Source organism: Danio aesculapii, chromosome 13 (genome assembly GCF_903798145.1).
Source record: "Danio aesculapii chromosome 13, fDanAes4.1, whole genome shotgun sequence".
In the NCBI taxonomy this organism is placed as follows: Eukaryota; Metazoa; Chordata; class Actinopteri; order Cypriniformes; family Danionidae; genus Danio; species Danio aesculapii.
In genome coordinates, this window is record NC_079447.1 from 47,995,904 (window position 1) to 48,009,041 (window position 13,138).

Here is a 13,138-nt window from a genome sequence, read left to right on the forward strand (position 1 = left end):
CGACTGACCCACCTTCCTCCTTCTCTAAACCCAACCAATAGTGTTTTTGAAAGGACAGACCCGCCCACCCACTTCCCTAAACCCAACCGACAGTTTTCCAAAGCAATCCAGTAAAAGAAAAGCTCTCACGGCAGCCTGATTTTTACGTTTTCAGATTTTACCACATTTTCACCCTGTTATTTTATTTTTTAGCTTTTGTTTTTGTCTTACGTGCTTTCTGGAATCGTTCTTTGCCAGACTTGAACACCATCGTCGTAGACAACTCCTCTCTGCATTTCTAGTCTGCTGACATACATGGCGAGCTAACTAGACAACTGATAACAGCGGTAAAGCTGTCCATATGGAGGTAAGTGGTCAGCTGGTAAGCTTGATAAGGAACGACGTCATACCACTCCGTAGCGTTCGGTTTAAAGAGGAAATGCAGCCATACGTACTTCAGGCTACATTATTTGCGATCTCCAGAAATGTACAGTATGTAGGTCTAGGTTTTTCAGAATGAGCCTATGTTGAATTTATGCTAATGAAGACAACACAGTTTATACAGTTTAAAATAAGACCATTAATAGAATTTCAATTGTAAATTTAATTTAATAAATTTTGTACTTTGCCATTTGTACATTTTAGCAAGATTTGCTCATCCACCAATGACCTCCTTTTAAAAATCTAATATTTTCGTACAAATTAAATGGCGTGAGGTTCTACAAATTACAGTTTTCTGACAATACATTGCAAAAAAAAAACTTTTTTTTTGTCTTGTTTCTGGTCCAGATATCTACAAATTATTAAATCAAGAAGCATTGTCTAGACCAGCGTTTCCCAACCCTGTTCCTGAAGGCACACCAACAGTCCACATTTTCAACCTCTCCCTAATCAAACACACCTGAATCATCTTATAATAACATCAGAAGAGACTCCAACACATGAAGTTAATGGGTCAGATAACGGAGACATCCAAAATATGTACTGTTGGTGTGCCTCTAGGAACAGGGTTGGGAAACACTGGTCTAGACGAGCAAAACATATTGTCTTGTTTTCAGAAATAAATTGTCAAAATGAAGTGAGTTTTTCCTTAAAAGAAGCAAAATAATCTGCCAATGGGGTAAGGAAAATAAGCTTATGTCGAGAACGAAAAACATGAATATTTTGCTTACTTTTAAAGTTTGATTATTTTGGAAAAAACAAAACGTACCTAATTTTGTCATGTTATTTCTGAAAAAAGAAAAGATTTTTTTCTCTTTTTATTCAGTTTTTTATTTAATTTTTGGATATATATATATATATATAGATATATATATATATATATATATATATATATATATATATATATATATATATCTATATATATATATATATATATATATATATCTATATATATATATATATATATATATATAGATATATATATATATATATATATATATATATATATATATATATATATATATATATATATATATATATATAATTATTATTAGATATAGATAGATACCACTGGGATAATTTATGCTAACAAAGACAACATTTTTATACAATTTAAAATTATGTTATTAATAGAATTTCAATAGTAAATTTAATTAGAATTATTTAAATAATTTAAAAATCAATTATTTAAGATATATTGAAATTCTATTGATTTTTGTGATGGAATATCTGAATATTTACTGTGATTCAAATAAATGCAACCCTGTAGGCATAAGATACATTTTAAAATATATATTTTTAAAAAGGTCTAAAACACAGCACGTAATTACAAATATAAATATCAAAGTGATAAATAGAGAGCAAATGATTATAAAATATTAAAAGATATTTTGATTGGCTAGTGAAGAGACAAATCAGAATCATAAATATAAATTAATTCAGCAAATTAAAGGAATAGACATTTTTTACTAAAATAAAATAAAATGAAATAAAATAAAGGTCACAATTCACTCACCCTTTATTTGTTCCAAACCTGTTTGACTTAATTTCTTCTATTAAACAGAAAAGAAGATATTTAAAATAAAAAATTTTAAAAAATTGTTTCTAACCTTTGACTTTTTATTGAATACAATTTATTTGTCCAATAATTTTGGATGAGCTATGATACTTGTTATTGAACAAAAGTATTTATGTTTGATATTACTATAAACTATATAGTCTTAATTTTTAATTAAACAGAATGAGAAACATTTTACAGGTAAATTGTTCACACTTAGTCCTGTTTACAGCGCTCAACATCAATTTTATTAACAAAAACAAGCTTTTCCTCCCCACTCAATCAGTCTTCATACTGTAAATTGTAGTATGATTTAATTTTCAGTAAATTTGCTGTAAATCCTTTAAAATTTTTATATTTTGGGTTCTCCAAAGAATATTTTTTAAAGCATGCGAACATGTTATTAAAGCACCCTTTTTTTCTAAATGTTCTCAGACTATAGACTCCAATAAAGAACCTTTATTTGAGAGTGAAGGGTTAAAATCTCTTCCTATAGCATCTACCAGGAGCTTCTCCCTCCAGAAGTGTGTGGTAGCTTGCAATATTCTTGCCCAGAAATAAATGATACCGAAACAAGAAGTGGCACATAAATTAAAGTGACAGTGTGATTGATGAGTTAGCAGCCAAGGGAAAGGATGTTTGCAGCGTTTTAGGGGGGAGGAGGTGGGGGAGACGCAGACTCGTGCGGCTTGCAGGGAGTGGAGAGCCATCAATCCCAAGCTCCCCTGTGCGCTGAAGTACGCCCCTGAGAGGTGTGGCTCTGGGCTTCTGCCCATCCACTAAATGAACTGCATGCAATATTAAAAGATGCAAAACGAGCCCAGGCTGGACCTCTCCCAGAAAAGCCCACTGGCAACTGACCCATCAGCTACCAGGGGAAATAAACAGCTTCCGAACTCGTTTTCTCCTGTCTGACATTATTCTTTTCTTTTGTTTTGCTCATAATGACTGACGTTTTATGTTTGTGCTTTTCCCTTTTAAAAGGACCAAACCAATTATTGCTTCTTTAATAATCCAAAACCTCAGTCCTGCTGGAAAAACACAGCCTAAATAGCATGACAGTATTTAGATAATTGCTACTGACAAACACTTGAAGTGTGTTTCTGTATAGAATGATGCAATATGCTGCTTAACCCTTAATGTTGTGGTAAAATGATTACACCTTGATCAGTTGAATAGCATTAGTTCACAATTTAGGACAAATGTTAATGGTCACATCCAAGTGAAAGAGTAATAACAATATTCTATTAAATATTTGAGTCACATCATGTCAGATTATTGTAGTCATTTTTCAAAAATTAAAAGAAAATCATACATTTTTCAAAAACAACATTGACATTCAACACTGTTTACCTAACTGTCGATTGCCTTGCTCATTTAATTCAGTCAGCCAGCAGCTTTTCATTTAAGTATATATACATATTTATTTACACACAGTTGAAGTCAGAATTATTAGCCCCGCTTTTAATTTTTTTTTTTCTTTTTTAAATATTTCCTTAATGATGTTTAACAGAGCAGAGCAATTTTAACAGTATGTCTGATAATATTTTTTCTTCTGAAGAAAGTCTTATTTGCTTTATTTTGGCAAGTATAAAAGCAGTTTTTAATTTTTTTGTAAACATTTTAAGGTCAAAATTATTAGTTTTTTTTCAATAGTCTACAGAACAAACCATCGTTTTACAAAAACGTGTCTAGTTAACCTAATTAAGCTAGTTAAGCCTTTAAATGTCACTTTAAGCTGTATAGAAGTGTCTTGATAAATATCTAGCCAAATATTATGTACTGTCATCATGGCAAAGATAAAATCAACCAGTTATTGAAAATGAGTTAATACTATCATGTTTAGAAATGTGTTGAAAACTCTTCTCTCTGTTAAACAGAAATTAGGTAAAAAAAATAAACCGGGGGGCTAATAATTCTGACTTCAACTGTATATATATATATATATATATATATATATATATATATACTGTATATATATATGTATGTATATACATATATACATATATATACAGCGGATGTCCTTCCATCTGCAACCGTACTGAGAACACTCCGTACACTCCCATTCACACACATACACTACAGTCAATTTAGTTTATTCAATTCACCTATATCACATGTCTTTGGGGGAAACCGGAGCACCCGGAGGAAACCCACACCAACACGGGGAGAACATGCAAATTCCATACAGAAATGCCAACTGACCTAGCTGAGACTCAAACCAGCGACCAGCTTTTATTCAAGCTCCAAAACAATTCACAAACATTCTGTAAAATATCTTAAATAAATAAATTCATACAGATTTGCACAAATCTGCACAAGTGTAACTGATTTTTCTTTTATTGATATGGATATTTTTGTCTGTTAAAAGTAACCTAAAAGCAATACTATATATATATATATATATATATATATATATATATATATATATATATATATATATATATATATATATATATATATATATATATATATATATATATATATATATATATATATATATATATATAATAGGGGCTATGTTAGCCTAATTCCAAAACAAAAAGTTGAGAATTCCTTTTATTTGCACATTGTAGGTAAATAATCATCTAAAATGTCCACACCCACTCTTGTTGGGCTAAGGCAGAATAGATTTTGACCAAATGTGTAGTTACTGTATGTTTTCTTTTGTCAAGTTGAATGTTAACAACAGAACTTACTGTATGACCATAGTTGGCTAAAAATGGTTTAAGAAACTAACCCCACAAATACTGTACAAAAAAAACAAAAAAAAAAAACAGGAAATTTTGTGAACCGCAAAATTCAATAAAATGTCTAACAGTGAAGTCATGTTGTGTGGATGTTAGTACTTTGAAACATTGGTGCAAGACACAAAAAAAAAATGTAATTTTCCATAAAATTTGGAAATTAAATTTATGCAACAAAAATAAAATTTCTACATTTTATAGTAAATTACCTTAATTATTATTTTGGTTATACACCAGTGTTTAGAAGTTCTAACTATGTACTAACATTGGAGCATAGACAAAAACACAATCATAAGCAGGTGGTGATGAGAAAGCCAGATGACGAACTGATGCTCAAATAGCGTATTTCTGCCTTTTTTATGTACTGTAAGTTTATTTCTATCGCACATTTTATACACAATGGTAATTCCAAGTGCTTTACATACAGTAAACAGGAATAAAAGAAACAAATATAAGGGAAAAAAAAGACAATAAAGAATAAAAATGATTAAAAACAGATTCAAATGTGTAAAACAGGTTTTAAAGGAATTCAATTCAGTTCAGTTCACCTTTATTTGTATAGCGCTTTTACAATGTAGATTGTGTCAAAGCAGCTTCACAAAAAAGGTCATAGTAAATTGAAACAGTGTAGTTCAGTTTTCAGTGTTTAAGATTAGTTCAGTTTAGCTCAGTTCAGTGTGGTTTAATAATCACTACTGAGAGTCCAAACACTGAAGAGCAAATCCAACGATGCGCAGTTCTACCGATCCCAAACCATGCAAGCTAGAGGCGACAGCGGAGAGGGAAAAAAAAACTTCACTAATTGGCGAAAGTGAAGAATAAAAACCTTGAGAGAAACCAGACTCAGTTGGGCATGACCATAAAAAAGAGAAGAAATAATAATGCGATCTGTGGGACGTAGCACAGTGTACATTCGGCAAAGGCACATCTAAACAGATGTGTTTTCAGACTTGATCCTAATGATCTTATGGATCTGTTAGGTTTGTATTCAGTGAGCATATCTGTAATATATTGAGGTCCTAGGTCATTTACTGATTTATAGGCAAGTCAATAATCCTTTAAAATCTTTTCTAAATGTAACTGGGAGCCAGTGTAAAGACCTGAGGACAAGTGTGACGTGCTTAGATTTTCTGGTTCTAGTCAGAATCCTTTTTGACTGTCTATTTGGGAAGGCCAGTGAGGAGTCTAAAGTAATCCAACCTGCTGGTCATAAAAGCATGAACAAGTTTCTCTAAGTCCTCACTGGAAAAAAAGCATCTAATTCTTGCAATGTGTTTGAGATGGTAGTATGCTGATTTAGTTACTGCTTTGGCATGCCGTGGGTCAGGCAGTCTTAGAAATGTGTTTCAGCCTCTCTGGTTGTGCAGTAACATACTATTGGCATCCAAATTTACAGATTTTACAGATTACGGAGCTAAATTACCATTTAAAATAGCCTAAATAAAACCAAGTACTTGTAACCAGTAATAAACCAGTCAACTTCTGAATGATTGAAACCCGATAGTGAATTCCTGTGCTGCTCCTGTCTGTGAGTCACGGATGGGTTAGAGATGATGATAATGACGGCTCATGCAGATGAGGGATGTAGAGCAGGAGGTGGGGGATCTCGCTCAAGCACTTAACACTGCAGGTGTTTTGTTTGGGGCAGCCTTAATGAAACAAAGAGCCTGGATGAGATCAGCGCTCACCTCTGCTTTTACGGCGTCTGAGACAGAGATGAGAGCTGTGATGGCAGGGCAGTCACTGTGCCGTTTGCTTTTTTACTGCCCATTCTAGCAGATGAACAGCATCAATCTTTAACTCGCCATCACCGTACGGCAGCGTGAGGAAGGTGTGTGTGTGAGGAGCACAATAGGAGGAATGGAAAATAAATAAATAACTGCAGGTTAGATTTTAGGCTAAGAAATAAAATAATTGGTCACACCTCACAATAAGGTTTCATTAGTTTATGTATTCACTAAGATGAACTAACAATGAACAATCCATTCATTACACTATTTGTTTATGTTAGTTAATGAAAATACAGTTGTTCATTGTTAGCTCATGTTAACTCATGGTGCATTAACTAATGTTAACTAGCACGAATTTGGATGTTAATAATGTATTAGCAAATGCTGAACTATGATTAATAAATGTACAAGTATTGTCCATAATTAGTTCATGTAAATATGCTAACTTATTGTAAACCTTATTGTAAAGTGTGGCCAGATAATCTTAATTTGAAACATCATTGTCACAGATAGGCTGTGACTATGACGTTTATGCAGGCAAGTTAACGTAGACTAACCATATTCCATACACAACAATGTTCCGTACAGATTACCTTTTAAAGCCAATCCCTGAATAAATACTAACGGTTGTAGACAAGCTATATTTCTGTGTAATCTTTATTTCTCACTCTTTCACCTCAGAGCAAAACATAGACCCTCCTACCATATGTTTCAGGGAAAATTCAGTAAGTTTATTCAGTATATTATATTGTTTTGTTGTTTGTTTTTTTACCTCAGGAGCTGAGCGTCCCTAAAATGAAAATCCTAAAATCACCCCTAATGATGATGATTATTATTATTATTATTATTATTATTATTATTATTATTATTATTATTATTATTATTATTATTATTATTATTAATGTACCAATGTATTTACTGTATGGTTGGGGTTAGAATATGGGTTCGTTTTATGGCTAGTTGCATGGTTCATTGTAAGTACTAGTGCATGGAACAAGTCTAACTACATATAACTAGAGTTGTTACCATCTTTTTTTCTCATAATTAAACAGAAAACCGTGGGGGAAAAAATCTCATGACAGCAGAACCTCACTACAGTTATATAAAATATACCAAAGGTTATTTTAATGTCCAATTTAGGCTATTAACAAAGGATTAACTGAGATTTTTAGCTCAATAAACTACTAGTTAGCTGATTATTAATAGTTAGTAATGAAATAGTTGGGTAAGATTAGGAATGTAAAATAAATCATACATTATAAGTGCTAATAAACAGTTAATATCTTAATAATAGGCAGGTAATAAGCCAGTAGTAAATGGTGCAAACTGTTACTTTAACTAAAATGTTACCATACATTATATTACACTGGATTAATAAACCAACACAAAAGGCATTAGTCGACCTTTTAAGAAAACCTAACAACTCAAACACACAGAGACAGATGTGAGCTTGTGGGAATGTTGGTAAAGGCTATATTTTGCATTTGTTTTAACCTTGACCGTGGCTGTTTCGGTTGAGAATAGTTGATGGTGTGACCATAGCCCCGATCTTGACCTGCGGGACACCTGTTTGTGCACTGGAACTTCCCAGGACTGCCTAATCTGAGGGCGTCCTGCCATAAATCAAACCCTGACCCAAGCTTCTGTATTTAATCAGTGATTAAGAAGAGTGTGAAGTCAAGGCTGACGAAAACCTAATGAGATGGGACACCATCAAGAGCTGTTAATGATTTACTTGCTGCTAAACTGACCAACATGTAGGAATCCACACACACACACACATCACCCACAGAAGCGCTCACTCTCTCAAACTATTGAAGAGTTCAAGAAACTCATTAAGGCCATGCCAATAGGCATCACAACAAATGTTGATGAATGTGTGCATGTAGGCGGTGATTAGGTTGGATATGTCAAGTTTGTAATTGAGGACTTGGTGAATTGCTGCTATTTCAGTCTTCTGGGATTAATAAAATAGCTGTGCGCTAATAATATGCACATTTGTAATATCACACGCATTACAACTGATTACAGATAATACAAATTATTTGACATCTTGGTGAATGTTGAATGAATAGTCCACATCTATGATGCTTTTATATATGTTCACCAAGCAAACTTTATAGTTGTATATTCACGAACAGTGTGAAACTTCACTGGTGCACATAAAACATAAAGACTTTACGATAAGGTTCTATTAGTTAATATTACTGCTTTGAAATGCTAAAAACAGTTACATTTATTGATTTAGCATATGGTTTTATCTGAAGTGACCTACACAACCCAGGCTCATTCTGAAAACGTACCCCTATATACATTTCTGGAGAGTGGCAAATACGTCCCAGGAGCTATGTTTTTTTTGCAGTTTTTGTTTTCGCTAATCCACCAGAGGCCTCTGTGTATGCTTTTTTAAAATATCAAATTTCTCTTGCGAGTGCCAGAATCCGCAGGGACCGCTGTCGACTGACTGACTGACTGACTTTTTTCTCTAAACTCAACCAATAGTGTTTGCAAAAGCACCGATTGACCTTCAGAACTTCCCTAAACCCAACCGACAGTTTTAAAAAGCAATCCAGAAAAAGAAAAGCTTGCTTTTTACCACGTTTTCAGATTTTACCACATTCTCACCCTGTTATTTACTTTATTTTACTTTATTTTGTTATTTATTTTTTGGCTTTTGTTTTTGTCTAACTTTCTTTCTAGAACCGTTCTTCACCAGACTCAAACTCAGACTCAAGTTCGCCGATGTATGCGGCGAGCTACTAGACAAACTGGTAAGAGCGGGAAAGCTGTCCACATGGGGGTAAGTGGTCAGCTGGTAAGCGCGAAAAGGAATGACATAATACCACTCCGTATCGTTAGTTTTAAAGACTAAATGCAGCCAGACCTACTTCTGGCTACATAATCTCCGGCAACGTTTTCAGAATGAGCCTATGTTGGACTTACAAAGTGAGGATTAAAGAAGTACGTCAAATCAGAGTAGTATAAATGCTATGACAGGTCTAAGTTACCAAGTCTACAAGTGTAAATTTTAAACACTGTCTAAAACACAGTGCAGTAAGTTAGCGTAGGTTGTACAGGAAAGTGCATGTACTAATTATATGGTTGGGGTTAGAATGTGGGTTAGGTTTAGGGTTAGTTACATGTAGTTATACATGACAAATACTATAGTAAATATACAGTATTTAACAACGACACATTAATATTAGGTTGTGATGTGGTTGGACTGAGTTTTTTTAATATTGTTTGTAAGTGATCTGTCACTTTGTGTGTTTGTTGTTTCATGATGCTACTGCCCAAATTTAATTGCCCCTGGTGGGATTAATAAAGTTTAAGGTGACATAGTTACATGTTCCAAGCACTTATTATAATAATTATAATCGATTCTGAATATTTAACCAACCTTAATCTTAACCCATATTCCAATCCCAACCATATAGTAAGTACTTGTAATGACTTACTTTTACTCAGTAGTTAAATTAATAGTTACACGGTAACTACATCACCTTAAAATAAAGCAACCCAGGCTCATTATTGATGCGCACCCCTATATACATTTCTGGAGAGCGTGAAATACTTCCCATGAGGTTTGTTTTTTGCAGCTTTTGTTTTCGCAAATCCAACAGAGGCCGTTGTGTAAGCTTTTTCAGATCTCAGATTTCTCTCGCAAGTGGCATTCCCGCCTGCTGTTCTCACGTAAATCCACCAGAGTCTGCTGTTGACTCACTGAGTGACCGACCAATCGATCCCTCCACCCATCCCCTTCCCTTAACCCAACTGATAATGTTTTCAAAAGCACAGATCGACCCGCCCACCCAACATAATCTCACGGCAATTCGTAACTTTTTGATTTAGTGGCTAATTCGTACGAATTCGTACGATCTAATTCGTACAATTTAGTACAATTTGCTCATCCGCCAATGACGGTTGGGTTTAGGGGTGGGGTTAGGTGCCACGCCTCCTTTTTAAAATCGTACAATTTCATACGACTGAACTCGTACGAATTAGCCACTAAACTGTCAAAACGTAAAATATTTACGTTTTCTCGTGAGATCAGGCTGGCCCACCCCCTTCCACAAACCCAACTGACAGTGTTTTCAAAAGCAATCCAGAAAAAGAAAAGCCCTTGCGTCCACCTGAGTTTTACCATGTTTTTAGATTTTGCCACGTTCTCACCCTGTTATTTACTATTATTTTATTTTTACCTCTTGTTTAATCCACTTTCTGGAACCGTTCTTCGCTGGACTCTAACCCCATCGTTGCACTCAACTCCTCTCTGCGTCCATCGACGTATGTGGCGAGCCACTGGACAAACTAGTAACAGCGCATAAGCCGTCCATATATAGGCAAGCGGTCAGTCGTTAGCGCAAAAAAAAAAACAGAATCCTGCCCTGGGCGTCATCCTGCCCTGTAGCGTTCCTTTTAAAAACGAAATGCAGCTATAAGTAGCTCTGGCTACATAATTCGCGCTCTCCAGAAATGTATACAGGGGTACATTTTCACAATGAGCCTGTGTTGCAACAAAGTGTAACCAAATAAAGTGTTCCCTAAATTACATATTTATATAAATAAATATATATAAATATATAAATTTATATAAATCATGCTACAGTATATAGAGTAACACTGCTTCATCAGCTCACCAATGCCAAGTTTTGCTAACATTTCACGCTTATCAAGTGTTTTAGACCTTGGTATTTTAAAACTTCACCAAAGGCTGATGAGAGTGTCATTGACTGAAAATGTTCCAAATGAGTGACTTAGATAAATCATTGAGCCCTGAAATAGCTAGCAAATGAAATATTTTGTTTGGACTTCAATGGTTTTTACAGTACTAATGGCATTTTTATTGACTAGAACTTTAATAGGAGATGAGAATATTCGATGCCGCTCATTTAAAAAAGGGATGTGAGTAATAGACGGATCAAAGCTGACCATAAAGCCTCAGACGGTGAGCAGAAAAATAAAAAAATGAACGTAATAATAATCTACAGCTCATCTAGGAGAAGAGAGGTCAGGTGAAGTGATGGAAGATAATCGAAGAAAATCAGCAAGGCTAGTAAAGACAAATTTTATTTATAGAGCAAGAGTTTAACACATTCATAGTTGATCCAAAATGCATTTCTTAATTCATTTTCTTTTTGGTTTAGTCCCTTTATTAATCAGGGGTCGCCACAGTGGAATGAACCACCAATAAAAATAAATCAGAAATTGAAATAGAAGATGACATAAAAAAATACAAAAACACAGCCATCCATAAAAAATACACACTAAATAAACAAGTCAACAAGTAATTTATAGTAAAAATCATCATGTTTTTGAACCATACTATACCAATGTGTTATACATTATAGTATTTACAACACTTTGTTAATGAATACAATGGCATACTGTAGTATTACCTATATTTGAACTGATAAACTGTAATAAATACTGTTATATTACTCAGTGGTGTAAAGTAACAAATTACAAATTCTCAAATTACTGTAATTGCATAGTTTTTGTCAATGATTGTTCTTTACTAAGGTTAAAAATGTGTGCTTTTACATGAGTACATATGTAGTTCTGTATCGGTACTTTTATTGGTACCGTATAGGTACTTGGTCACTACTTTGTGTTTATTTTTTGTCTGCGATTGGAATCAAAAAGATTCCAATGGCTGCACCCACTCGTATTCTGACAATAAGGTCAATAAGGTGGAATCATTTTCCCAGTGTAATACTCACACTGTACCTATACCTAGAAGGGCTACTTTTTACTCATACTTTCAAATGCTGCGTTCCACACAATTCCTTCATGTTGTCCCAACACAAATTGATTAAGTTAACCTAATTCGTTTTGCACCCCCCCCCCCCCCCCCCCCCCAAAAAAAAAAAAAAGAAAGAAAAATCAAGAAGTGTGTTGATTTAGCTCATTTTAAACCACTTTGTACTGCAGTAAACACAGCTACTTTAGATTTACAACAAGAGATCTGAACTATGGTATGGTTCAAAAACACTATAAATTAATGAAGTATTTCTAATGTTTGTCTATGTATTGTCTTGTGTAGAACAGATATGTTTACTCTATTTTTTGGCAAGCAATGATACTTTTACTTGAGTATGATTTTTCAGTACTCTTTACACCACTTCCATTACTGTAGTTTGTACTACAGTAAACACAGCAACTTTAGATTTACCATAAAGAGATTTTTACTGTGGTATGGTTCAAAAACGCTATAGTAATTACTATAGATTAATGTAGTAATTTTATTGTGGTTTAAGTTTTTTTCACTGTAGATCTGATACTTTTACTCTACTTTTAAGTAATGATACTTTTACTTGAGTATGATTTCAGTACACCACTTTCATTACTGTATATAATGTTTGTACTACAATAAACACAGCAACTTTAGAACTACCACAAGAGATCTGTACAATGGTATGGTTCAAAAACACCACAGCATTTACTATAAATGAATATAACATTTATTAATGTGGCTTGACTTTACTGGTCAAACTGTATCTGCACCATGCTCCCAACCTCCCGTCCTCTTCTGGTCATCAGAAAGCAAAAAAAAAAAAACACACACACAACAAAGGGCCCGTTTCTACAATGACCTTGGCTGTGACATCATGTGCCGGTAGAAAGAAATGAAGCCATTAGACTGAGGCAGCGGTAGGCTATAAATCAAGCTATTTCCAATA